The 27,638-nt window shown below is 41.7% G+C and overlaps 1 protein-coding gene across 1 annotated transcript in view; it reads right to left on the bottom strand.

Annotated features, from left to right (window-relative positions):
* Nucleotides 1-18,175: 18,175 nt before the first annotated feature.
* fndc5b (fibronectin type III domain containing 5b) overlaps nt 18,176-27,638 on the bottom strand; it is a 39,741-nt gene continuing 30,278 nt past the window's right edge. Inside the window, exons 6-7 of the mRNA XM_085445447.1 lie at nt 26,287-26,637; nt 18,176-18,758 (exon numbers count right to left, since the gene is read on the bottom strand). The gene's annotated coding sequence lies outside the window, so the exon portion shown is untranslated. The remainder of the gene's footprint in view (nt 18,759-26,286; nt 26,638-27,638) is intronic.

The following is a 27,638-nucleotide window of genomic DNA, read 5'->3' as shown; positions in this document are numbered from 1 at the left end:
CCTGTGGAAACAGCAAAATTCTGTTTAAGAACATTTTGAAATCGTCAAAAAAGTAGGTTGTATATGCTCAATTTGAAAGAGCATTTATTTTGGAAGGCATAATCAGAATGACTTGATATTGATATGGTATCACTGTGGGGCTGTATACTGTTGATCTAAGGTGGAATTACCCTGTGGAAACAGGAAATTTCCATTTTAGAGCATTTTGAAATCACTGAAAGTTAGGTCAATTATGGACAATTTAAAAAGGCTTTTATTTTGGAAGGCATAATCAGAATGACTTGATATTGATATGGTATCACTGTGGGGCTGTATACTGTTGATCTAAGGTGGAATTACCCTGTGGAAACAGGAATTTTCCTTTTTAGAGCATTTTGAAATCACTGAAAGTCAGGTCAATTATGGACAATTTGAAAAGGCTTTTATTTTTGAGAGCAAAATCAGAATGACTTGATATTGATATGGTATCACTGTGGGGCTGTATACTGTTGATCTAAAGTGGAATTACCCTGTGTAAACAGGAATGTGCCATTTTAGAGCATTTTGAAATTGTTCCAGGAGCAACTCAGATATGGGCAGTTTGAAAATGCTTTTATTTTTTAAAGCAATATCAGAATGTCTTGATATTGATATGGTAACATCGTGAGGTTGTATACTGTTGATCTGGAGTGGAATTACCCTGTGGAAACAGGAAATTTCCATTTTAAAACATTTTGAAATCACTGAAAGTTAGGTCAATTATGGACAATTTAAAAAGGCTTTTATTTTGGAAGGCATAATCAGAATGACTTGATATTGATATGGTATCACTGTGGGGCTGTATACTGTTGATCTAAGGTGGAATTACCCTGTGGAAACAAGAATTTTTCATTTTAGAGCATTTTGAATCGTTAGAAGATTAAGTCAATTATGGACAATTTCAAAGGGCCATTACTATGAAAGGCAAAATCAGACTGACTTGATATTGATATGGTATCACTGTAAAAAGACTGTGGTTGGAAAGTGTTGATATAAAGTTCAAATAGTATTTGGAAATACGACTTTTGCTTTTAAGAGCATTATTAAGTCATTGAAAGAGTAGTTCAAAAATGAAGATTCACAGGGCTTTTACTTTGAAATCCAAAATAAGATGGCCTTGATAGTGACAGGGCACAATTAGGGTACAAGGCTGTGTCATATAGATCTAACATTAGAGTTTGTAAAAAAAAAAAAAAAGCCTAAATTATATGTTATTATGTTCTTAACATATCTGTTAATTCACTCGAAGTTGGCTTTTATTTTGAAATCCGGTTTCCACATCCATTCCCGTAATACTTTGAATACACAGGGAACGTAAAACAAACTGGAGGCTGGCTTGACTGCAAGTCTCGAATTGGAGGCTGGCTTGACACCAGTTATCAATGGTTGTTCATCTGCCGTTATTTATTTATTTATTTATTTATTTATTTAAAGAACCCACAGTGTTGGGAAGGTTACTTTTAAAATGTATTCCACTACAGATTACAGAATACATGCCCCAAAATGTATTTTGTAACGTATTCCGTTACGTTACTCAATGAGAGTAACGTATTCTGAATACTTTGGATTACTTAATATATTATCATGCTGTTTACAACTACATGAATGTACTATTGCTGTGTGATTTATTACTATTACTGAAGGTCCGCGGCTCCGAACCGTAGTAAAGGGACCTCTGGCTAATACCGTGGGTTCCGTAGCCGAAAAATAGCTTTACTTTGTTGTGTGGGTCAACTTTGCTTGCGAGAGACAGAGAGAGGCGTTGAAAGGCTGCTCCAACGGAACTTATTGTTTTTGGAGGAAAACACGAACACGGTATACAGTCGAGTCTTAATAGCTTACTTACAACTGGGCTCGTCAGGCACTCTTGTTGGCTGCAGTGATTATTATTATATTTACATGCTTCCAGCTCTCGTTTCTGCTCGTTGACAGCTTGTACTTTTCCTTTTTTTTCCCTCCCTCGCTCACAGACACATAACGGGTATGGCAGTCCATTCTCCCTGCAGCACGGACTACACTGCCTATGATGCTACATTCTTTAGAGCTATATCTGTAGCATTCTGCCTATTAGCTTAGCACAACAACAACAAAAAGGCGCTCTCACACCCAGGAAACACGCAGAGAGAGAGTCACCCTGTAACCATGGCAACCGTAACGCTGCCGCCTGGAACAACAGAACATAGCTGTCAAACAAAACCCAAACAGTCCTGACCCGCCACAATATGCAACAGGAAAGTACCGTCCTGTAATCAATTTATTTCAACAAAGTAACTGTATTCTAAATACCACCTTTTTAAACGGTAACTGTAACGGAATAGTTACTCATATTTTGTATTTTAAATACGTAACGGCGGTACATGTATTCCGTTACTCCCCAAAACTGAGAACCCATTGGTGGAAATGTGAGTTGTCTGTCTCTGCGTGTTAGCCCTGCGACAGACAGGCGACCTGTTGACCTTTTGTTACACTTAATTATTGCAAACACAGCTAAAACTATAACTGAAACTAAGGATTTTCAAAAAAATAAAAACTAAACTAAACTAGCAAACAATTGGTAAAAACTAATTAAAACTGATATAAAATTGAAAATCTGAAGTCAAAACTAAATAAAAATAAAAACTAATGAAAATGGCAAAACTATTAAAACCCTGATCCATAGCCATTTAAACAAAAGATGTCTTTTGTTGTATTAACTAATTACTGTGGAAAGTAAAAATCAAAGTGATTTAGTGGTCATCAAAAGTTTTTTAGAATTTCCATACTGACGATGATTCATCACATTTTGACACACTGCTCTCCCCTACATAAGCTGCCTTTACAGGTTAAAAGTATCCGTACTAGTATTGGTATCAGCAATGCTTGCTCTGTATTTACTTGGTATTGGATTGATACTAAAATCTGGACACAACCATAGAGAAGCCTTTGGAACAGCTACAGAATCATACTATAAGGAAGGACCTCTTGAATGAAAGTGTGAGTCAATGCACGGGCAGCAGGGGGCAGCCCTGTCAAATGAAATCAATCCCACGCAGTACACTTGAGATGACTGCTCTTTGAATTCTTAGCAGCATCTAATGCTGGTCACATCTTCAGCTCTGGACCAAGACAATCATTTGTGCTCTCCACTGCCACACAATGATGTCTAATTCTGTTTAATAAGCCCGCCCTGTTGTCCTCGATTCAAAGTGACAGCGTAGGTCAATAAATGCAACTTTATGAGCTCTGAGAGGGCTTGTCATAAAGAGGAAAGGATGCTTTGTGTCAGATTGATCTATAAACCACAAGCAAGTGGACATGATATCAGGGAGAGAGGACACCGGGACCTGTCTGGCTGCCCCATCACACACACACACGTTCCTTGCCACGTTCTGTATTCGACCCATGTGTGAAGAGGACTCTGGAGGGCTGAAAGTCACGCGGTCTCCCCCCTTTCTCTCTCTAACAGGCTGTGGCTCAGTGAAGCAGGGGCTTTTTTACAATTCGTCCCGACAAGCTTACTTAACCACCTGCATTATTTAACAGTCTTTCCTCAAAGGGAGCTCCAGCTCTCTGTCTCCGCTCTCTGTAAGTTTGATGAAAGCGTGCACAGTGGAGAAAGGGGAAAAAAAATCCAGGCAAAAGTTGCCTCTCCCTCAAAAAAAAAAAAGAAAAAAAAAAGGGACAGGTACTGTAAGCACGAACAGTTAAAAGGCAATAACGGCTAAAGACTCAGCGAGCCTTTGGGCATCAAGGTCAAGGTGGATAAAAACTGTGGTATATGACATATATTTAGAGAAAACTCAACGGACAGTAAAATGGGAAGATTTTACTTTTTGTGTAAAAAAAAAATTAAAATAATAATAATAATAATTATATATATATACTTTAACACCCAGCACGCCCCTGCGGGCGGTTTATCCTTCAAGCTCGGGTCCTCTACCAGAGGCCTGGGAGCTTGAGGGTCCTGCGCAGTATCTTAGCTGTTCCCAGGACTGCGCTCTTCTGGACAGAGATCTCCGATGTTGTTCCCGGGATCTGCTGGAGCCACTCGCCTAGCTTGGGAGTCACCGCACCTAGTGCTCCGATTACCACGGGGACCACCGTTACCTTCACCCTCCACATCCTCTCAAGCTCTTCTCTGAGCCCTTGGTATTTCTCCAGCTTCTCGTGTTCCTTCTTCCTTCTTCCTGATATATATATATATATATACAGTGGGGCAAAAAAGTATTTAGTCAGCCACCGATTGTGCAAGTTCCCCCACCTAAAATGATGACAGAGGTCAGTAATTTGCACCAGAGGTACACTTCAACTGTGAGAGACAGAATGTGAAAAAAAAATCCATGAATCCACATGGTAGGATTTGTAAAGAATTTATTCGTAAATCAGGGTGGAAAATAAGTATTTGGTCAATAACAAAAATACAACTCAATACTTTGTAACATAACCTTTGTTGGCAATAACAGAGGTCAAACGTTTACTATAGGTCTTTACCAGGTTTGCACACACAGTAGCTGGTATTTTGGCCCATTCCTCCATGCAGATCTTCTCGAGAGCAGTGATGTTTTGGGGCTGTCGCCGAGCAACACGGACTTTCAACTCCCGCCACAGATTTTCTATGGGGTTGAGGTCTGGAGACTGGCTAGGCCACTCCGGGACTTTCAAATGCTTCTTACGGAGCCACTCCTTTGTTGCCCGGGCGGTGTGTTTTGGATCATTGTCATGTTGGAAGACCCAGCCTCGTTTCATCTTCAAAGTTCTCACTGATGGAAGGAGGTTTTGGCTCAAAATCTCATGATACATGGCCCCATTCATTCTGTCCTTAACACGGATCAGTCGTCCTGTCCCCTTGGCAGAAAAACAGCCCCATAGCATGATGTTTCCACCCCCATGCTTCACAGTAGGTATGGTGTTCTTGGGATGCAACTCAGTATTCTTCTTCCTCCAAACACGACGAGTTGAGTTTATACCAAAAAGTTCTACTTTGGTTTCATCTGACCACATGACATTCTCCCAATCCTCTGCTGTATCATCCATGTGCTCTCTGGCAAACTTCAGACGGGCCTGGACATGCACTGGCTTCAGCCAGCGGAAAACGTCTGGCACTGCGGGATTTGATTCCCTGCCGTTGTAGTGTGTTACTGATGGTGACCTTTGTTACTTTGGTCCCAGCTCTCTGCAGGTCATTCACCAGGTCCCCCCGTGTGGTTCTGGGATCTTTGCTCACCGTTCTCATGATCATTTTGACCCCACGGGATGAGATCTTGCGTGGAGCCCCAGATCGAGGGAGATTATCAGTGGTCTTGTATGTCTTCCATTTTCTGATGATTGCTCCCACAGTTGATTTTTTTCACACCAAGCTGCTTGCCTATTGTAGATTCACTCTTCCCAGTCTGGTGCAGGTCTACAATACTTTTCCTGGTGTCCTTCGAAAGCTCTTTGGTCTTGGCCATGGCGGAGTTTGGAGTCTGACTGTTTGAGGCTGTGGACAGGTGTCTTTTATACAGATGATGAGTTCAAACAGGTGCCATTCATACAGGTAACGAGTGGGGGACAGAAAAGCTTCTTACAGAAGACGTTACAGGTCTGTGAGAGCCAGAGATCTTCCTTGTTTGAGGTGACCAAATACTTATTTTCCACCCTAATTTACGAATAAATTCTTGACAAATCCTACCATGTGAATTCATGGATTTTTTTTTTCACATTCTGTCTCTCACAGTTGAAGTGTACCTCTGGTGCAAATTACTGACCTCTGTCATCATTTTAAGTGGGGGAACTTGCACAATCAGTGGCTGACTAAATACTTTTTTGCCCCACTGTGTGTGTGTGTGTGTGTCTATATATATATATATATATATATATATATATACATTCAAGTGAATATTACAGTTTATTACATTTTCTGAAGAATACTACACCAGGGAAAACCTTCTAAAAGGAAGTACTCATCTAAGATTCAGGTACCTTACCTGTTTTTCCTCCATTGCTCTGCTTTTAAGGTTTCTGGTATAAACCTCAGTGCATTCCTTAAGGGGGAAAAACACAGAACAAATTGCCTGCAAAAAGGTACTTCTTCTCCTCTAAGGTAGAGAGGAAGATAATATATATAAGCACTTTTTTGTTTTGCCTAGAGTGAGATGAAAAGTTTGATATCATATCTTTTAGGTGCGAAGCTACACCAAGTTGGGTATTTTAGCATGCTGAGCTTTGAAAATGAGCTACACAGCTGTAGACTAACTGAACATTAGGACAGAGGAGCTTGTTGGAGGGTTTTTTGACTGTTCTCTTCCAAAACAAACCAGCAGTGAATATTACATGAATAATAATTCTTTAACCTTGTATTGATTTTACCCTGATTTAACCTCTGTTGCTGTGGAGGTTAAACTTGCTGATTGTTAGAAACAAATGGTTTTATTCACAAGGGCAAGGCTGATAGCATTCATATCTGTTAATAGCTAGATACAGTTAAATCCATATGTTTTTGAACAACAATGCCTGCACACCACCACAGTGGATTTTAACTTAAATGGTCAATGTGTGATTCAGATTTTGAAAAATTTAAAAAGTAAACAGACAGACTATATAGGGTGCCATTTGTAAACTGAAACATGCTGAAATTAACAGCAACATCTTTCCACATTTAGCTCAAAACCCTACAAAAAATATTAAATCTAAATAAATTAGCTAACATGCAAATTTATTGTATGGATCAACAGAAATACCAAAATACAAGCTTTGCGAAAACCTCCGGCGCTAAAGCGTGCCGGTAGTGGTCAGGTTGTTTCTGCTCTCCCCTGACGGTCACTTCTCACCACCATCAGCTGCTTCACTTCTTGCCTACCAGCATGTCCAGAGAGACCTCCACTAAAGTTCTATTTTGACTTGAAAATAGCAATGAATGAAATTCTTGTTGCACACTAAACATCATTTACTTTCTGAAGGTCTGTACAGCGCATATCCTTTGTCTCTGTTTATGAATATCACTTGCTTAGCTGAGGCCTCTCTATCATCTCATAGCTGTAGGTGTCTAAAGTCATTAAAGCCTAAAATGGTTGTGTTCGCAAGATTAAAGATAGTGGACAGGATAAAATCACCATTCAAATCTAATAAAAACAGATCATAAAATGTGCAAACTTTAAAACAAAATAAAGTTTTAAAAAAAGCTGCAATTTTCCAAAAAGATTTCTATTCAGGATTGTTTGAGCACCATGTCTCCCTGTTACCCTAACCCCAGCTTCATACCGAGCATGCACCGAGCACCCCGTCCTCTCATTCTCTGAAAGAAAGCAATTAAGAGTATTTCCCTAAATGTCAGTTTGTTTAACTGTCATGCTGCTCGCCATGGCCTTTTCCCTTTTTCAATCACACACGCTGATGGAAACATGCAAGTGCAAACACGCTGCAAGAGGGACTAGACTGGACGATGGTCATAAGCATGTTGAATACAAGTTGCTAGTTTATACTCAACAGTAAAATCTAACGGGTAAACAGACTTTGCAGCAGTCAACGAGGGTATACGGTGGTTATGTCATACGCACGCACACAAATAACTTCACAGAGTGTGTGCTCAGTGTAATTGAATAGCTGAGACAAGCACTGCAGTAAAGCTGGCAAAACATCGAGTAAACATTTACACAAACTAATCCATAGCTTTGGAGAAAATTAATCTACAGTGGCTGCAATTGATTCGTATTTTAATTCGCATATCTGATAAATTTCATCCATGAGGGGACCTGCTTGCTGTAGTCCACGGGTTAGAAACTGATTTGAATTTCACCTCCTTTTTCCCTCTGTCAGTCGACTTCAGTGGCTGCAAAGGGAAGCAGCAGTGATAGGGTGGGGGTGCCACAGATAAAGAATGAATGTGTGTCCCTCTTCGCGTCCTTGTCTTCATCTTTGACATCCGTGGCACATCAGACAGACACCATCCAAGCTTCAGCCATCCAAGCCAGGCACCGACCGCATCATTAGGCTCCATCGGCCTCCTCTGACAATCTTTGCAGTCGTCATCTGCCACCGCTGTTTACCCCATTCATTATAAAGCAAATATCGCCGTTTTATTTGACACAGCAACCATTAGCAGGTGTGTGTGTGTGTGTGTGTGTGTGTGTGTGTGTGTGTGTGTGTGTGTGTGTGTGTGTGTGTGTGTGTGAACACCTGCAGTCGTGTGCAACTCTCTGTAGCCTCAGTCTAATTTATGTTTCGAGTTCCGCATGATGCCCTGGATAGTTGGGTGTGTGTGTGTGTGTGTGTGTGTGTGTGAGTGTTCCTGGGTTGTTATATTGATGCATGGCGACTGAAGATCCAGCCCAGTAAACCAGCCTTGAGTTTGAAGGCCTGGGCCACATCCATTGCAATCTAACCTTGTCACACCCCATATGCTGGAGGCCAACTTTGGCCACCCACACCCTTCATTAGCATTCAGAGCGATAACATCTGCTTTTCCAAAAGCTCTGATATATTGGGCCGATCTTTCATTAAGATCACATCAAGGCTGGAATGAAGTGTCACCTGCCTGCTGTTTAATGGATATGATACAGTTTGATCATTAAGATACTGATTATTTTAACTCAGGGTCCATTTGTGGAACTCTTCACGCATCTTAAGGAAATAAAGTAGTGTGTTGGGTGAAGCTCTCTACAGTTTAAAGTGGACCAATATCATTCTTATTTATTGTATTGCCTGGCCTCGGTGCAGCCTCCTTCTGAAACAAGCTCTTTAAGAATGTTCCCTCTCAGGCTAGACACCCTTTCAATAAAATTTTTGTCTGATTGGCTGCCCCTCATAACCAACAGGTTTTAAATCAGAGTGACTAAATAGAGATGTCTACTCTCACTGACATCATTTAGAGTAAAATCAGTAAATCATCATCTGAAGTCCTCAATAGTTTTTATCCAGGAGACCCATCTACTCAGAAACGACTTGGTGAAAGTACAAAGGAGATGACCAGGCAAAGTATTAGCGTCCTGTTTCCCCTCTCATTCTAGAGGGGTTATGGTGTTAATTCATAACTCAGTGCCCTTTCAGGTAAATAACACTATTTATGACAGAGCGGGTAGATTGTTGGTGGTCCAGGGCACCTTTTTGAAAGAAAATATAAATTTGGTTAATGTCTACGGCCCCAATGATGATAACTTATTGTTTTTTGAGAATTTGTTTTTGTTATTGGCCACCCTTCCTGGTAAAATAATATTGGCAGGTGACTTTAATTGTGCCTTAGACCCGAAGATTGATCGCTCGTCAGGGACAGATACCTCACATTCTCAAACAAGAAAGAAACTACTTCAATATATAAAAGATTTGAATCTCTGTGACCCCGGGAGGAGTCAGAATCCTACCAAAAGGGAATACTCATGCTACTCTTCAACATTTAAAACCCACATTCGAATAGATTTTTTTCTTATCTCCTCATCTTTGTTACCTAGTGTAACTGACTGTATTTACAATTGTATTGTTCTGTCAGATCATGCCCCAGTCTCGCTATTTTATAATGTGGTACAAGTGAACAGACACTCTTTTAACTGGCGCTCACATCCTAAATGGTTATAAGATTCTGACTTTATAAAATTTATAGGAGAACACATTGATCTCTACTTCTCAATAAATAAAAATCAAACCAATGCAACCACCAAATGGGAAGCATTTAAAGCATATATTAGAGGACAAATGATAAGCTTCACCAGTCCTAAATTTAATAAATTCAGACAGACAACAAATGAATTGGACTCTAAAATTGGAGAACTAGAAAGAGAGGTTATTAAAGATGATTAATTAGATTGTTTGGCTTTCTTTAGTATTTTATTTGTTCCTGAGTAAATCGGTTTGGCTGAGATTAAAGTTATAGTTTTTTGCACAGCTAAAACTGTCAAGCAGACAGCTGATTATCAGAAGTGTGAGACGCTGGAGAATATACTCCGGTGTCCTGTTATATTTTAGAAAGCAAGGAGTTTATTAAACTTCACCGAAACAATCAGCAAATTTCATTAAAAATTAATAAACTACCATCTTGTCTTTATTTTTAGTTAGCACAAACACTTCAAGCTGTAAGCTAATGATAGTTATATAAGACCAGATGCTGCCGGTGCAATAAGCTGTACGCTGTACGTCCAATGGATGATGATCTGATTAGTCGACTAATCGCAAAAATAATCGGTGACTAGTCGACTATCAAAATAATCGTTTGTGGCAGCCCTACACAAAATAAATTATATTATCACACTTCTGGCCACATAGCACTGATATTCACTGCACATGTCCATATTAACCTTAACCAGAGGGTTTAAAAAAACAAACCAGTGTTTACATACCATATCTGCTTCTGCCGTGGCCTGGTGGACAAGAAATTGGTTAAGGGTTCCCCGAGCTTTCACGCCCCTCATGTTCTTCATGTGCCCACCATTAGAAGCATGCCTATGGAAAAAGTGCGCCGGCACACAGTGCAGTGCGCTTTAAAGGTGTTATCGTGCACTTTTCCAGCCAGGTGTTTTCCTTTTCCCATTCCTCCCAGTACTTTTGCAGCCTTTTTTTCTTTCTGTGAAGGGAACAAGCATTTCTGCTCTAATGCTGGGCTTACACTGTGCGATTTTTGGCCCATTTTGAGACGATTTTTGAGTCATGCGACCGATAAGATAAGATAAGATAAGATAAGATAAGATAAGATAACCTTTATTAGTCCCACACGTGGGAAATTTGTTTTGTCACAGCAGGAAGTGGACAGTGCAAAAGTTATGACGCAAAAATTAGAATACAATAAGAATAAATACAGTACACAGCTGTACAGAATAGAATAAAATAATATACTATATACAGTAGAATAAAATAGAATAAAAATATACAATAAGATAAAAATAGAATACGAATGCTATATACAACTGAGTAAAAATACAACGATGCCAGAAAAGATTATTGCACTTAGTGTTATTGCACATGTGTGGATGTGTGTGTTTGTTCAGTTAAAGTCTTTGTTGTGGAGTCTGACAGCAGTGGGGAGGAAAGACCTGCGAAATCTCTCCGTCCCACACCGTGGGTGCCGCAGTCTCCCACTGAAGGAGCTTCTCAGTGCTGTCACAGTCTGCTGCATGGGGTGGGAGATGTTGTCCAACAGGGATGACAGCTTAGCCGCCATTCTCCTGTCACTCACCACCTCCACTGGGTCCAGAGGGCATCCTAGAACAGAGCTGGCCCTTCGGATCACCCTGTTCAGTCTCTTCCTGTCCCCAGCAGAGATGCTGCCGCCCCAGCAGACCACACCATAAAAGATAGCAGAAGCCACCACAGAGTCATAGAAGGTCTTCAGGAGTGGGCCCTCCACCCCAAACGACCTGAGTCTCCGCAGCAGGTACAGCCTGCTCTGCCCTTTCCTGTAGAGGGCGTCTGAGTTATGAGTCCAGTCCAGTCTGTTGTTCAGATGAACACCAAGGTACCTGTAGCTGTCCACAGCCTCAATGTCCATACCTTGGATGTTCAGTGGTTGCAGTGGAGAATGCTTGTGCCTGCGGAAGTCTACCACCAGCTCCTTGGTTTTACTGGCACTGATCTGGAGGTAGTTCAGCTGGCACCAGTCCACAAAGTCTTGAGTCAGTCCTCTGTACTCCTTGTCATCCCCATCAGTGATGAGGCCGACTATTGCAGAGTCATCAGAGAACTTCTGCAGGAAGCACTGGGTGGAATTGTGGGAGAAGTCTGCAGTGTAGATGGTGAAGAGGAACGGAGCCAGAACCGTTCCCTGTGGGGCCCCCGTACTGCAGACGACCCTGTCCGACACACAGCCCTGAGTCCTCACATACTGTGGTCGGTCGGTGAGGTAGTCCAAAATCCAGGTAGTGAGGTGATGGTCCACTCCAGAGTTCTCCAGCTTGTCCTTCAGAACCGAGGGAAGAATGGTGTTGAAGGCACTGGAGAAATCAAAGAACATGATTCTCACAGTGCTCCCAGCGGTCTCCAGGTGAGAGAGGGAACGATGTAGGAGGTGAATGACGGCATCATCCGCTCCAATGCCAGGCTGGTAGGCAAACTGAAGTGGGTCCAGTGATGAGCTTGTTAGGCGCCGAAGCTGAGCCAGGACCAACCGCTCCAGGGTCTTCATCAGGTGGGATGTCAGAGCCACCGGCCTGTAGCTGTTGAGGTCCTTCGGGCGATTTGGTGATCGGCCCGATTTTGGCCTTCATCGTGCATCGTTTAGTATACGTGGGGTAACGAGAAGCGGCTGTGGTGACACAGCCGCTCACACTGCTCACGCGCAAACACGTAAATGTCGGTGAAAAAGACGGCGCAGCACGGCAGTGCAGCGTGTGATCTGGACACAAGCGATGGAGGCACAACTTGTAGAACTTTGGAAAGCTCATCCGAGCCTTTTCGATGTGGCATCACAAAATTATCACGACCACAACAACCGTGAAAATACTTGGATCTACATTGCTGCTCAATCACAGCTGCCTGATCAATGTTTTTCATTAGCAATTTAGCAAAGTTGATGGTGGTGGTGTGCGTGTCTGTGTGAGTGAAAGACAGAGAGGGAGAGAGCGAGCGACAGATTTTCTGTTATAACCTTCATTTTATGGAGGCACAGTGTGAGCACTCAGGTCGCATCAGAGCATCGGGCGGTATAGTGTGAGACCCTGCATCGTGGCCTATGAACTTCTAACCCCTGCGAGTCAATCATACAGTTTGAGCAGGAGCTGAATAACGTGACTGAAAAAATTAGATGAGCGGTAATCTGAATTGTCATACTCGAATTGTCATAAGTGTGCTGTCAGCTCATTGGTCACAAAGCAGGAGAGGGGCTGGGAATTATGTTTTCAAACAAAGCGTTAATTCCATTAAAAGTTATAGACTACTTTTGATTCTCACTGTATTACGGGACAAAGTGCGTCCCTTATAAGCTCAATACGGGACGTGTACTTTTGTTTCTAAATACGGGACGATTCCGTTTTTTAAGGGACGGTTGGCAACCCTAGTTAGAAGTTAGCAGGAAGCTAGCGGAAGTTAGCTCGCTAGTTTCGCTAGTTACCTAAGCATGATATTGCATGTTCTGACTGAGAGATTTCTGAAAAAAATCCAACGTACAGCTCTGCTATCGCTTCCAACATAAATGAAGACAGGAAACTAAACAGCAGTGACGTTTGTAGGGTTACTGAAGTTGGGCTAGCTGGTATATAATGATGTGCTACGTGATCGCTAGCGACACAGCTATGTTAGCATAACATAAACAGTGAAGCTGGAGGACGAACACTAACACTTTTCCACTTATAAAAGTTAACGTGAAGGTTCCTCATGGTTAGAGACAAATGCAATCGCATGGAAGGATGCTGTAAACGGACCAAGCTTCAGTCAGGAGAACAACTGAGATAATCCATCCACAATACGAGGTTAGTCTTTAATATACTGCAACAACATGGGAATAGAGCAGCTGCCAGAGAATTCAACATTAATGAATCAATGGTACAGAAGTGAAGGAAGCAAGAAGAATGAGTTTAATAAAGTTTGATTTATCTGACTGCTTTGTTTCGCTTAATGTGCCCTATAATCCTGTGCACCTTATGGTCCGAAAAATACGTACTGCACACTGCAGTTTAATGTTGCAAAGCACCTCTTTTTAACTTCAGTGGATATTATACATGGTTATGCTCAGGATATGTCAGCCCATTTCTACTGGAAATGCCTTTTGGTTAAACTTTCAGCAAGGAATTTGCATTTGCACTGTTAAATTTTTATAAAGCTTTAATGTACATAAAAACCAGCTTCTTGATTAAGTGAAAATAAATGGAAGGTTGTCTTTTTGCGCTAGTAATGTTGTGGAGTTGTATTTTGTCTCGCATCAATTATATCGTCAGTTATATCGTTATCGCAAATTTTCAAATATATATCGTGATAAATATTTTTGGCCATATCGCCCTGCTCTAGTTGGAACACACCCTCCGGTCCCCCTTCTTAAAGATGGGGACCACCACCCCGGTCTGCCAGTCCACAGGTACTGCCCCTGATCTCCACGCAACATTGCAGAGGCGTGTCAACCAGGACAGCCCTACAACGTCCAGAGCCTTCAGGAACTCGGGGCGGACCTCATCAACACCAGGGGCTCTGCCACCAAGGAGTTGTTTAACTGCCTCAGTGACCTCGCCCCCGGAAATTGGCGGGTCATTCCCCTCATCCCCAGACTCTGCTTCCTCCTCGGAAGACGTGTCAGTGGGATTAAGGAGGTCCTTGAAGTATTCCTTCCACCGCCTGACAATTTTCTCAGTCGACGTCAGCAGCGCTCCGCCAGCACTTTACACAGTGCAGGTAGAGCACCGCTTTCCCCTCCTGAGACGCCTGACGGTTTGCCAGAATCTCTTCGAGGCAGTCCGAAAGTCTTTTTCCATGGCCTCTCCGAACTCCTCCCACACCCGAGTTTTTGCTTCAGCCACTGCCCGAGCCGCATTCCGCTTGGCCTGTCCGATACCTGTCGGCTGCCTCCGGAGTCCCACAGGCTAACCAAGCCCGATAGGACTCCTTCTTCAGCCTGGTGGCTCCCTTCACCTCTGGTGTCCACCATTTGGTTCGGGGATTACCACCACGGCAGGCACCAACCACCTAGCGGCCGCAGCTCAATGCAGCAGCTTCGGCAATGGAGACGCTGAACATGGTCCATTCGGACTCAATGTCCCCAGTCTCCCTCGGAATGCTGTTGAAGCTCTGCCGGAGGTGTGCGTTAAAGATCTCGCGGACTGGGGCCTCTGCTAGACGTTCCTAGCACACCCTCACTACGTGTTTAGGTGCACCAGGTCTGTCGAGCGTCCTCCCCTGCCACCTGATCCAACTCACCACCAGGTGGTGATCAGTTGATAGCTCAGCCCCTCTCTTTACCCGAGTGTCCAGAACATATGGTCGCAGGTCTGGTGATACGATTACAAAATCGATCATCGACCTACGGTCTAGAGCGTCCTGGTGCCACGTGCACTTATGGACACTCTTATGTTCGAACAGGGTGTTCGTTATGGCCAAACTGTGATTAGCACAGAAGTCCAATAACAAAGCACCGCTCGGGTTCAGATCAGGGAGGCCGTTCCTCCCAATCACGCCCCTCCAGGTCTCGCTGTCGTTACCCACGTGAGCATTGAAGTCTCCCAGCAGGACAACAGAGTCTCCAGGTGGAGCACCTTCCAGCACCCCCCCCCCCCTCCCCAGGGACTCTAAGAAGGCTGGGTACTCCGAACTGCCACTCGGCGCGTAAGCGCAGGACCCGTTCCCCGACCCTAAGGTGCAGGGAACAAACCCTCTCATCCACCGGGAAAAACCCCAACGTACCGGCAGCAAGCCGAGGGGATATTAAAATACCCACCCCAGCCCGCCGCCTCTCACCAGGGGCAACTCCAGACTGAGACAGAGTCCAGCCCCTCTCCAGGAGACTGGTTCCAGAGCCCAAGCCATGCGTAGAAGTGAGCCCGACTATATCTAGCCGGTACCTCTCAACCTCACGCACTAACTCAGGCTCCTTTCCCAGCAGAGAGGTGACATTCCATGTCTCTATTGCCAGTCTTGGCAGCTGGGGGTCAGTCCGCCAGGGCCTCCGCTCCTGGCCGCCACCCGGCACACAATGCACCCGACCCCTATGGCGCCTCCTGCGGGTGGTGGGCCTGCGGGAGGATGGGCCCATGTCTCCTCTTCAGGCTGTGCCCGGCCGGGCCCCATGGACTAAGGCCCGGCCACCAGACCCTCCCTGGGCCTGGCTCCAGAGCGGGGCCCCAGTAACCCTATCCCGGGCAGGGTAAACTGTTCCCTCGATATTCTTTTCATAAGGGTCTTCTGAATCGCTCGTTGTCTGGTCCCTCACCCAGGACCAATTTGCCATGGGAGACCCTACCAGGGGGCAAAAGCCCCCCCAGACAACATAGCCCCTGGTATCCCTGGGACACACAAACCCCTCCACCACGATAAGGTAGCGATTCAAGGAGGAGCATATGTCTCCCCTATAAAACTAAATAAATTTGATCCTAATATATTGGACACATGTTATATGCAGGGGTGCACATAAGTGGTCCGCAGGTGCGCATTCGCTGTCAAAATAAAAGACGCGCACCAGATAAGAAGATGCAACGCGCGTTGCAACAGTAAAACATATTAATTTTAAAAAAAGTTTAAAAATAGTTTAAAACCTTTTAAAAATAGCTAAAGCTATCAAAGGATTGTGAAGAAACAATCACCTTGACTTTATGTCCCAAAAAAAAATCAGAGCATTCTCATTCCCATTACGTAACATACCGACCTGAGGCGTCTCATAGTAACGAGAAAGGTACCCTTCGGCGTCTTTATAACATGCTCGGAATTCTCAGTTGAATCCAATAGAATGCCACTCACGGCAGTAACACACGCTCCAGCCGTCCATTCCAGCCCTAACCCCAACCTTAACCATAACCTTAAGCCTATCAGACGGTGTTTTCCAAAGTTATTCACAATCAGAACATAAAACACATTTACACGTATAAATGGCTCTCATGCCTTCGAACACGTAACATACTGACGATTTGTCACATAGCGTCGGTATGTGTTGGGATGAGAACCTGTTGAAAAAAATCTGTGTATGATGTTGCTGAGAAATCAACTGAAACTGAACAGGGCCAGGCTGTACTTTGATGTAATACCACAAGATGGTGCAATGAGCCACTTCAAGTTCAACGATGATCCCGGCAAAGTGGCTTGAGGTAACGGGTGGAAACCTAAAAGAAGTATGAAATGTTAAATCCAGTATGCATCTCACTACATTGCTGGCAAAATGCTGCCCCGTAAGGGTGAAAGCTTAAATTTATGGACTGTTTAAAAAAAAAAAAAAAATAAAAAATCCCCAAAACAGTACCTTTTTTAAGCATTTGTTAGTCTTTCCCTCTCCAAGTGCGAAAAAACTGCCGGGTACTAATATATTTCAACATCTTTGCATTGACGTATTTTTTAAATTTATGTTATACACTTAATGAGATTAACTTAGACTAATTTGGTACAAACCTGGGGCCAGGCACAGTGGATACTGGGGATTATTTCACTCTGCTGCTGTCAAGGATGGAGCTCAGGATAGAAGACTGTCACATCTACTTTTCAACTTAGTCACAAAATAAATCACAGTGCATCCAACAGCTTCTTCTCTCACAGAGGAGGAAACAAGCTTTGAACTTCGGAGGCAAAAAAAATGAAGCTTGTTTAAATTTAAATATGTTAAATCCAGAAAATTATTTCTTAACTATGTCATATTCTGCTTTTCAGCCTTACTGCGAAAAGTGGCAGCAGCTTAGAATCCATGATGTCTCGGTATTGATGGCTCCACTTTTCTAGTGCTGGTGATGGCTAGTGTTAGGCTTGGTTCAATACCTTTTTCTTCTTCACAGCATGAATACAAGCAAGTAAAAGCGGCAGGGCTTCTTACTGAATAGAGTGCCCTTTTTAAACTGAATTGCATCAGAATTTTGACGTCTCAAAATGCTAAAAATGATATATATGTATATATACACACACATATATATATGTGTGTGTGTGTGTGTGTGTGTGTGTGTGTGTGTGTGTGTGTGTGTATAAAACTTTAATAGTTTTCCTTAATTTGTGTCATGGAATGCATGGTTTCCATGGAATCCAAAACAACCAAGTCTGACTGTGAGCACAGAAGCCCCACCCACCTGCTCTTTAAACCTTTTGTTTGGAAGAGCAGCCAGTCACAAGAAAGTTGGCCTGGGAGAAAGTACTGTTACTAAAATGCTTTGTTTCGGACAGAGGTTGGGCTAAGGCCTAGTCCCAGGTCAATAAGGATTATTTTAAACTGTGTGATTCATGCTAAGCTACTGTAGTAGATCCAAGAATAAAATAAGGGCACTCAAAAATAGCTACATGACCAGTGGGATGCTTGTTTCATTTCTTTTACTTCCCAAATATCCATATTCCACTACTGCACTGGTTCTGTCAAAATGTCTTCCTGTCTAAATGGAGTTCTTTCTCCCCACTTTCACCAAGAACTCTATACTGTAAGGTAAAGGCCCTACAATATTAAAGGGTCTCAAGATGATTGTTATTTTGGACTGGAGGTATATACAGTGATAAATAAAATAAATAAAAGTGAACTGATCAAGTGAATGAATCAAAAGCTGTAAATAGTTACCATTTTGTATAAACGTATAATTATTACAGATGTACAGCGAGTGCAGCAAACAAGATGACACATACATGGTGCTTTGAAAATATTTTATTTCTTTTCCGTGTTGATACATAATTAGACATTTATATTTTCATAGAAATAGTATATTTATATATATATATATATATACCATGGGTGTGAACAATAGCAGAGTCATGCTAGCCCTCATGAACAGGTTTTATCCCATTAACATCAAAATAGTTCAACAGACATGGTGTACATAAAACACAGACTCACATTATTCTGCTGTAAATCCATGCTTCTTGGTTATTTGCTTTGACATAATGAACAATATATGCCATAAGTAAACGGCCCTATTCTTCTCTACACTATGTAGGGCCTTATTCAAGGTTCTCAGTATTCAGTCATCCAGTCTACAGTACAGGCAAACAAGTGGGAATTGGCTCTTTTTTAGCCATAGGCTTCGGGTTGAAGATGAACAGGAGTTGGATTTAAGGCCGGGGTTACTGAGAAGCTCACAGATATTCATCATGTCACAATGATTTAAATTACATAGTTATATCTGGGTTTATGACGTACAAAGGAGGGAGGCTGCGAGTGTGAATGAGCACTTAAAAGTCCTCTGCTGCAAGTATAGCTGCTTTCAGGACACCTATGGACACAAAAAGAACTGGTGAGTGGATCGGATGCTGTTTGGCCAATGTGATAAGTTGTCAGATTTTCTGTGGTGCAATTGTTTTTTTGTTTTTTTACAATTTCGCTAGAGCAGTTTCTGTCCATGATGACACATTCAAATCCAAATTGAGACTCTTGTCACGCTGCAAACAAAAGACACCCCTGTTAAGATTCAAACATGTCGCCGTGACTGAAATCGGAGGTTCGATTCAGCGAACCCTATCGGGTATAATGATCTTTCCTGCCCCTCTGCGTCTGTCACTCATGAGCCTATTCCCTCTGATTCTCTGACTCATCCTCCCCTCTGTGTGTGTGCCTCACTCGGTCTCTGTCTTTAGGTCTCTCTCCCAGTCTCGAGCTTCATATTTGCACATGCCTCATTGGACGTTCACCTTGAGCAGCTGTTCAGTGGCTTCCTGCAGCCTCAGATAGACAGAGACTGAGCTGTTTGGGACAGGCCTACCTTCTGCTGCTTCTCTCCCCATGTGTCAGTTTGGACTGCAGCCAGTTGGAGAATAGACGTGGTGGATGAGTGAGTGTGCTTCTATGTGTGCTTGGATTCGACCGCTATGAAAATGACCACTTCAGCTTCGGTATCTGCACAGTCACTAAGTATATTTGTACTTTTATCACACTCAGATTACATTTAGTGTTTACCCCTGTGCATCCTGATTAGGGGAAAGTTCCCACGTCACGTACGTGACATGAATATCAAACAGTCAGTACTTTCAAATAGCTTAATTCTTTATTTCTTCATGAGTCAAAACTAATATCAATTTGGATCTGTGCATTCAAAATAAAAGAAGGATTTCATCATATTTTTGGACATTTATGGTTTCATTTGCAGTAATAGCTGCTCGTAAATGGAATAAAAAAATGTCATTATGTCAAATTAATCTAATGTTAAAATCAAGTATTGTTAAAAGTTTCAGTTTTTTTCTCAATGATCACAAAGAGGAACGTATTACAAGTGAAATAAAAAAGCGATGTTAAAAAGAAGAGCAGATTTAGATTTGTTTAATTTGCATTATAATAGTTTTTGTCAGTTTTGCTATTTTGTCAAACAGTATAAAAGATGGGCGTAGCTTCCCAGGTCTGAAAAGTAAAGCCAATACGACATGCCTTAAATATTTGCTTTGTTTAATGGCCATCAGGGGGGGGACACCAAAAAAGACTCCTGGTCCCATCGAGCTTGACCTCTGGACATGTTCTCTGCTGTGCTTGTGGTTACTCATTTTGGGCCATAATGAACAAAAACAAGGTCATTTTTATAAATCTTGTTTCAGAGTATGTTCATTGGCTAATAACTTGTCAACAATAAGCTGGCCAATGAGCATGCAGTTTCACAGTCAGACCTGCTTCTTTCTCACCATAGCTGGTTTCAAAACACCAAGACTGCAATGAAAATGCTCAGTAGAAGAAGGGACTTTGCAAATCAATGCGTGACATTACAGTATGTCCACATTTTATACTCTATGTTTCCTTGGGGTCTAGTCTGTAGACAAGATGATGCTCTCATGTTTAAGCTCGCCTACAAACCTCACTGGTACTTAATTACTTCTACCAGAGCTGTAGCACTAGTTTTCGAGTAAAATTGGGGATATGTGCAGTGATCTGGGGCTGACTGCACCAGCTGGTTTTTACAAAGCCTGATCTTATCTCGGTGCACATACTGCCTTGCTTAGGAGAGGGTGAATCAAATGAAAAGCACATCAAGTGGGCACCAACTTAATTATTGATGACTTTAGAGAGGATTCACCTGCGTTAGCCTGGTTTGTTCAACATAGAAAGCAGTGTGCTGACTGGAATATGGCCCAACACTGTCTTGGGATCTTGAAAACAAGGTGACTGGACTTCTTCAGTTCTAAAACCAATCATTAGTTTAGCTTAACCCGTTGAACCCTAGTGCCCCTGATACCAGGGTCAGAGGGTTTCACAGGCTGTGCCACTAGGTCTGTCATTTAGATATAGACATGTATGACATCAGAATCTCAGCTAAACGCTCACAAAATCATTTTGATTACCACCAATCAGTTTAAACAAGAAACAATTAAAGAGCAGGTAAATAACTTCTGCGAAAGATGTTAACACAAAGCGCAGATTCCTCCGTTCACATGACGGCATGTACACGGACAAACAATGTTTTACTTCAGCAGAATCAATCTTTCCACAGAATGTCTTAGAGAAAATATTAGAATAATAGAGAGGTCTACAAGCATGGTCAGGTTACCACCAGCACAACAGGAATATCCTTCCTGTCCTCTTTTTTGCAGTTTTAGCAGACCTTTTAAAAAAGATGTCAAATGGGAAACAAGAGGGCTTTTTAAAAATACTTCCAGATTTGCTGACTGAAACCTTTCTCTGCTTTCCTCTTTGTCCACATGTGCAGACAGAGCAACAACAGCAAGTCTAACACAAGTTTCTAAAAGACCAGCTACACTGCTCTTTGAAAAAGCCTGACATTCACTTCCCTGGAGTCTATTTTGTTTGACATGCTTGTTCTTTAATTCTGCTGTGCTCTACAGTGCTGGTCATGGTGCCCTACTTCTGTCATCGCCTCAAGTATCATATGCTCCCCAAAATCACCAGTCTTCTCTTTGAATGTTTGCCTTTGTACCACTTAATTTCGTTTCTTTAATGTCAGACAGTTTGTCCCTATACTCTACTAAATTATTATTCATTCGAAGTAATTTCTTAAATCCCTCTGCTCTGTAGACACGCTTGTTTTACATCAATATAGTTTAAGAAACTGATATGTGAACGAATTTGTTGATTTTTTTTATCTTCATCCCACATTAAAGAGTAACCAATGTTTCAATGCTTTCTGTGATCAAAAGTGTAAAGCCTAATGCCTCAGTATCACAGGCATATAAATTAAACACCAAAGATCAGCAAAGACGAGATTTTATAGCTGCTGTTAAATTACTTTTGTGGATTTTTCCTTCTTTCATTTGGAACACCTTTCCAATGTGCATTCAATAAACCTTTCCTCTGTTGAGCTACACTTGTCTTCCCTGTACAACCATTTGATATTATTGTTAATTATTTTGAACCATTCTGCAAATTTAGATGACAACGGTTTCTCATTCAAGAGTGACCAGTTCACTGGATTCTAACCAGTGGCTGCTGAGTTTGGCTCCTGAAAAACAGCGAATGCTAGCATACAACATTTGCTATAGCTATCAAGCTAATGAAGCTAAAGTTAGCTCCAATTAAAACCTTGCCTTGAAGGCTATAGTATTACCAACTTAGTGACTTTGTCGCTATATTTAGTGAGTTTTCAGACCCCATTAGCGACATTTTTTCTAAAAAGCAACTAGCAACAAATCTGGCGACTTTTGCTGGCGTTATTAGGAAGACTAATGATGATTTTTTTGACGTGAAAGCACGTATCGATCTTACTCTCAACAAGCAGTGGGTGCTGCCGTGGGCACCGTGCCTTTGGCAGCAGGTAGTCCTCATACAGGAGTCACCCCCATCTGCTGTCAGAGCAGGACATGTTCACCCCTACACGTCCAAACTGCAAATGAATCACACATGAGCGAAGCCGCTGCTCTCGCCATGACTGTAATGCAGTCAGTTCTTCTTTAACTGTTACTTTTTGTGGATCACAAAACTACTTAAAAACACACACACAAAAGAAGTAACTCTGCCAGAGTCACTTTTGACTGGTCCCAAGCCTGGATAAAGGAGGAGGGTTGGATTTGGGACATTAAAAAAACAATAATTGCTAAAAGAAATTTAATTTGTAGTTCTAAATATATTCTAAATGTATTTAGGATGTTTTTTTTGTTTTTTTTTTTACTAATTTTATGTCTCTTCCACGATGTTATTTCTCTCTCCTATGGCTCAGTTACAATTACATGAGCATGACCAATTATGCAATTAGGCGATGATGTCATTTAGCGACTTCTAGCAACTTTTAGGACCACCAGTAGCAATTTTCCTTACTGAGGAGTTGGCAACACTGGCTATATGCCTATACTGTTTTCATGCCTAAAGACTTGTGGTTTTCAGAGGACTGGTCTGGTATATACTAGAAGTTATATAGTATTAATAAAGAAATATTAAAGGCCTTACTATTACATTCAAACCATTCTCACATCAAAAGACAAAAAGGCTTTAAGGATAAAGACTAACCAATGTGCTTGGTACGTTTAGCGGCTGGTGCTGTTCACTCAAATCCAATAAAGAGTGCAGGCTAGCTAATTAGCAACTATGAAATGCTAGCATCCACAATGTCAGAAATGCTGCATAAACACAATGCTGGTTTAGAATAGGACTGTCTAGTTAGCTAGTTAACCAGACATGCTAACAGTTATTAGAGTAAATACATTTTTTTGTTTGTTTGTTTTAGAAAAGCCCCAAACTGTGTAAAAAGGGCTTCTTAAGCTATACTTAAATGTGCTTATCAGTGAAAAATTCCTCTACTTATCTTATTTTTCCCTTTCCTCAAGAGTTCTCCTTCACTGAATCTCTCATTTTCTTCCTCCCTTTAGTCTATTTTTTTTTCACTTGTTTACCAGGTAAAGTGTCCATCTCAGCCAGTCTGAGACAAAAAGGTGATAAATGGGCAGAAGAGCAAGCGAGGGATAGGCAGTGGGCCGGCGCCGAATGAATGAGAGAGAGCAGAGCTGATGCCAAGAGGGAGAAGGCAGCTAACGGGAGCCTGAAAGTGGATATAATGAGAATCAGGGGAGAGGAAAGAAGAGCGAGGACGAGACTGGTGAAGGGTAGAAACAAGGAAGGGTGATGTGATATATGAGGAAAAGAGTATTGTGACAGAGGGATTGAAAGTGAGGGTGAAGTCATAAATGGGGGAGAATGTAGGTGGATAAAGGTGGCTGGGGACAGAGGAAGAAAAAAGAAAGGCCGATAAAGTAGGGAGAGGGTGAAAAATGGATGGCAGGGCGAGGCCTTGTCAGAATTGATTTTGATGAGAACGCAAAGCCCTGCTCTCTCTCAGCACGCGGCAGTATTTAAATCGTATATGTGCGTATACGTGCTCCTTTTTAGCAGCCATCTCAACCAGCGAGGCATTCAGACATTCACTCATTATCTCTAATAAGGATGCAACTCTGCTGAGTTCAGCTTCGCAGCATTTTTCTGTCGACCTTTTGAGGGAACTCAACTAGAGAGCATCGGTGTAAAGGGGCTGCTGTCCAATATATTTGTGCAGATAATACAATATAATTCAACAGGAAACTTTAAAATAAAAAGAAGCCTTTATCTTTAGCCAGATGATGTGTTTCGCTCCTTCTTCTGTATCCCTTGGAATAGTAACACTATGAAAATGTACACTGGATTTCTCATTTATTAATATTGTATCCACATCTGCTTAAAAGCTTAGGTAGCAAATTATGATTTCCCTTGACTTCAAATATAATCTCCATTTGTTTTTGCTTTTGAGAATTAGCTTCTTCTTATTTTACATATATATGTTTTTGTCTGCAAATCCCGAGAAAAGACTAAAACCAACAATCTGTTCGCTAATCTGCCCGCAGCGCTCACTTTTCATCCATCTGCTCCGACTGAAGACATAAACCTTTAGAACTGCCATAAACACATCTACTTTCTGTTTTTAAACATGGAACATCTGGGCAATTATGATTTTTTTTTACCCACAAATGTTGCCTAATCAGGAATTAGCAGATTATATATTTTGGGGACTACTTTCAGCTGCTGTTAAGTACACACTGGTGGTAAATGGACTGGTACTTATATAGCAGTGGTCCCCAACCCCTGGGCCACGGACTGGTAATAGTCTGTGAGGCGTTTCGTAATGGGCCACGAGAGTTGAGGCTCAGGTGTGAAATTGATTGTTTTCAGGGTTTTTATCAGTTTTTATCGATATTTTTTATCGTTTTTATCATTAATTCGGTTTCCCTGGGTCTTTTCCAGTGTGTTATGAATAGGGTTATTCATACCCTACGCAAAAAAGGTTGGCGACTGCTATTAAATAGCGCTCTTTTAACTCTGACATCGGTTGTAACCGCAAGCCTCATTCACCCAGTGACTCTTTTTTCTAGATCTTGTTAGACAAGTCTTAGACAAGTGCCTTCATCTAACATTCACGCACACGATGGATGCATATTGCCCAATGTTACTTCAACACACAGACACAGGAATAAACCACCAACCTTCTGATTGGTAGATGACCCGCTCTACCTCCTGAGCCACACCCTCCCCAAAGCTAATTATAAAAGGCTATGGTTAGACATACTTTGTAGCAGGACTAATTGATTGTTGATTTTGGTCTTTTTTTAATGATTTTTTTTTACATGTTAATTAACTCCTTCCTGCATAAAATACCCTGCTGGAATCTTGAGTCGAGGCGGTTGGATCCACCCACTTATACTAGTGTGATACGATCAATACTTTGATTCCGTCATCTAAGTTCAATATGGAGCCCAATAACTTTTTTGGGAAATAAAAAAAAATACTTTAAACACACACTATGAAAAGTGTCTTCCCTTTTTTGTGTTGACTGTCATGTCTATTTTATTCATATCCTATAGCCCATTTTAACAGCAGAAGTTGACCCACGGTGCTTTAGAGACAGGCACATTTACACTCCAGATCTCCAAAAAATTCATTTTGAAAATACATGAAAAGCTGAAGGTTGTGTTTCGTTGTGTTAACTAATTATTACGGAAAGTAAAAATTATGATGATTTAGTGTTTAAAATTTGCAAATTAACGATTCATCTCATAAATCCTGACACACTGCTCTGCCCTACATAAGCTGCCTTCATAGGTCAAGAGTAGCAGTATTAGTATTGGTAATACCTGTTATGTATTAATTGGTATCGGATCAATACAAAAACTTAATCCTTCCGTCGTTGGGCCACATAAAACTGATTAGTTTGGTTGTTACATTAGACATGAATATGAATTTGAACTGTTCAACTGTCAAGAGTATTAAAAATAATGACACATGTTTAAGTTGTATTTTTAGTTATTGTAACAACTGAAAAATACACTTAGTAGCACATAGATTATATCACTATCCAGGTTTTCAGTCATCGTCAGTCAATCAAAGTGGTAACAAATTGGCTGCAACTGTGCACATGCATGGTTTTTCACGTTGTCCTGATCTTTTATCCCCAAATTAACAAGCTGGACTTAAGAGTCCCTTTAAGCGAGAAGGAAAACTCCTAAATCTAACCTTAAAAACAAATAACTGTGCGTTTTTTAATACTTCCGACCCAACAATATAATCATTCCATAATCAGGACTGGGATTGTAAGGGCTAAAACAATCACGACAGGAGAAGCACCAAACAGCAATGTGCTTATCATTGAGACATTGACACAGAGAGACAGGGAGAGAGATGAGCTGCTACACAGAGGGCTGTTATAAAGACAGAAAGGAGGTGATGCAGATGGACAGACATAGAAAAAGAGAAAGTCTTTAGCTTGTTTTGTTGTGTGCCGACTGGTTCCTGGACCAGCTATTCGTGTGTGGCAGTCTGCACTTCTGCCATCTCTGACCGATGATACAAACCTGAAGCTGACATTCATGTTTAATGATCCACTCCTGGGATTGGATGCCACTGATGTGGAGTAACTGGAACATACGGGTTAAGCAGTTCTCGTCAAGAAGAGCTTGACCGACAGCCATTTAATATCTCGTGTCTGCATCAGCCGCGATCCATTTTTGGGTTGCTACAAAAGTGAAAGGAGTTTTATCATCTGGTGTTTCCTCTTTCACTGTTTTGCAGCTTTTCATTTTGCAAGTTCACATTTGTGCCTGTTGTAGCTGCAGAGCTCTCCATTGTGTCAAGAAGAGTTTCTGTAATGGATTATCTGTTCTTGAGTATATTTTCTGAGAATGGCTTTCCGTTGGTTTCAGGATCTGAAAGAAACAGAGTCATTTTACTTAAACACCAAAAGGCTGAAGATTAGTCTGGATGATGTTTGTTTTGTGCCATTTTCAAAATGTACTTTCTTGTGTGGATAATTGCACTCAAAATTTGCTTTTTGCTCGCTTGCAATATGACCCAAGTCACCAATTAGTTAATGAGTTTATGGTCTTAATCACTAGTTTTGGATTTTGCTGAATAGAGCACGATCTTGTTTTTTTTAAATAACTGTCCCCATAACCACTAAAAAAGCAGGGTATGAGTTTAGAGTAAGCCTGTGTTTTTTACTGACAAGTCGCCAACTGATAAAAGTCCAGTATGGCCTTGTCTCTCAGTCAGACCACAGCAAAAGCGTGTCGATGGCTTCATAAAGCAGCCTTGCTTCTTAGTGATTGACAGTGATGGGAATAATAACAAGTAACGGTGTTACTAACGGCATTAATTTTATCAGTAACGAGTAATCTAACTAATTACTATTTCTATTGTTACAACGCTGTTACCGTTACTAACAAGAAAATGCGGTGCGGTCGCGTTACTATTTTCCAACAAACAGACGGCTGAAGCTGTGTTCAGCTTACCGCATCTTAAGTAGCTGTCTACGTAAGTAATCTGGGCGCAACAGCTTTAAGCAGCTGCGCGCGCTCCCGCGGACGGTAATCACTTTTTGGCACAACACCTGGAGCTAAAGGGGCAAAACAATCACATGAGTGCTGCTGTTTCGCTGAGGAAGAATAAAGTAGTCGTGGTAAGCCAATTACATGACCACTTAAAGACAAAGCAACAACAAACAGTTTTTAAATTGTGCTGATAAACCAGAGTCATGATAAACAATATATACGCAGGGTTTTTTCCTCAATAATTTCGTCACATTTACTGTTTAAGTACAGTGCTAACAAGCACTCTCTGCTTATGAGCAAAAAAACAAGAAACAAAACAAAACAAAAAACAGCCCATTCGTGTTGGTGGAACGGGCATGGTTCCTGATTGGCACCAT

Source organism: Copadichromis virginalis, linkage group LG22 (assembly GCF_057382275.1).
Source record: "Copadichromis virginalis isolate Kocher_CV1m ecotype Utaka linkage group LG22, C_Virginalis_male_GT1.1, whole genome shotgun sequence".
Taxonomy (NCBI): Eukaryota; Metazoa; Chordata; class Actinopteri; order Cichliformes; family Cichlidae; genus Copadichromis; species Copadichromis virginalis.
Note: the sequence above shows the minus strand (reverse complement) of the source record. Positions and strands in the feature narration are given on the sequence as shown.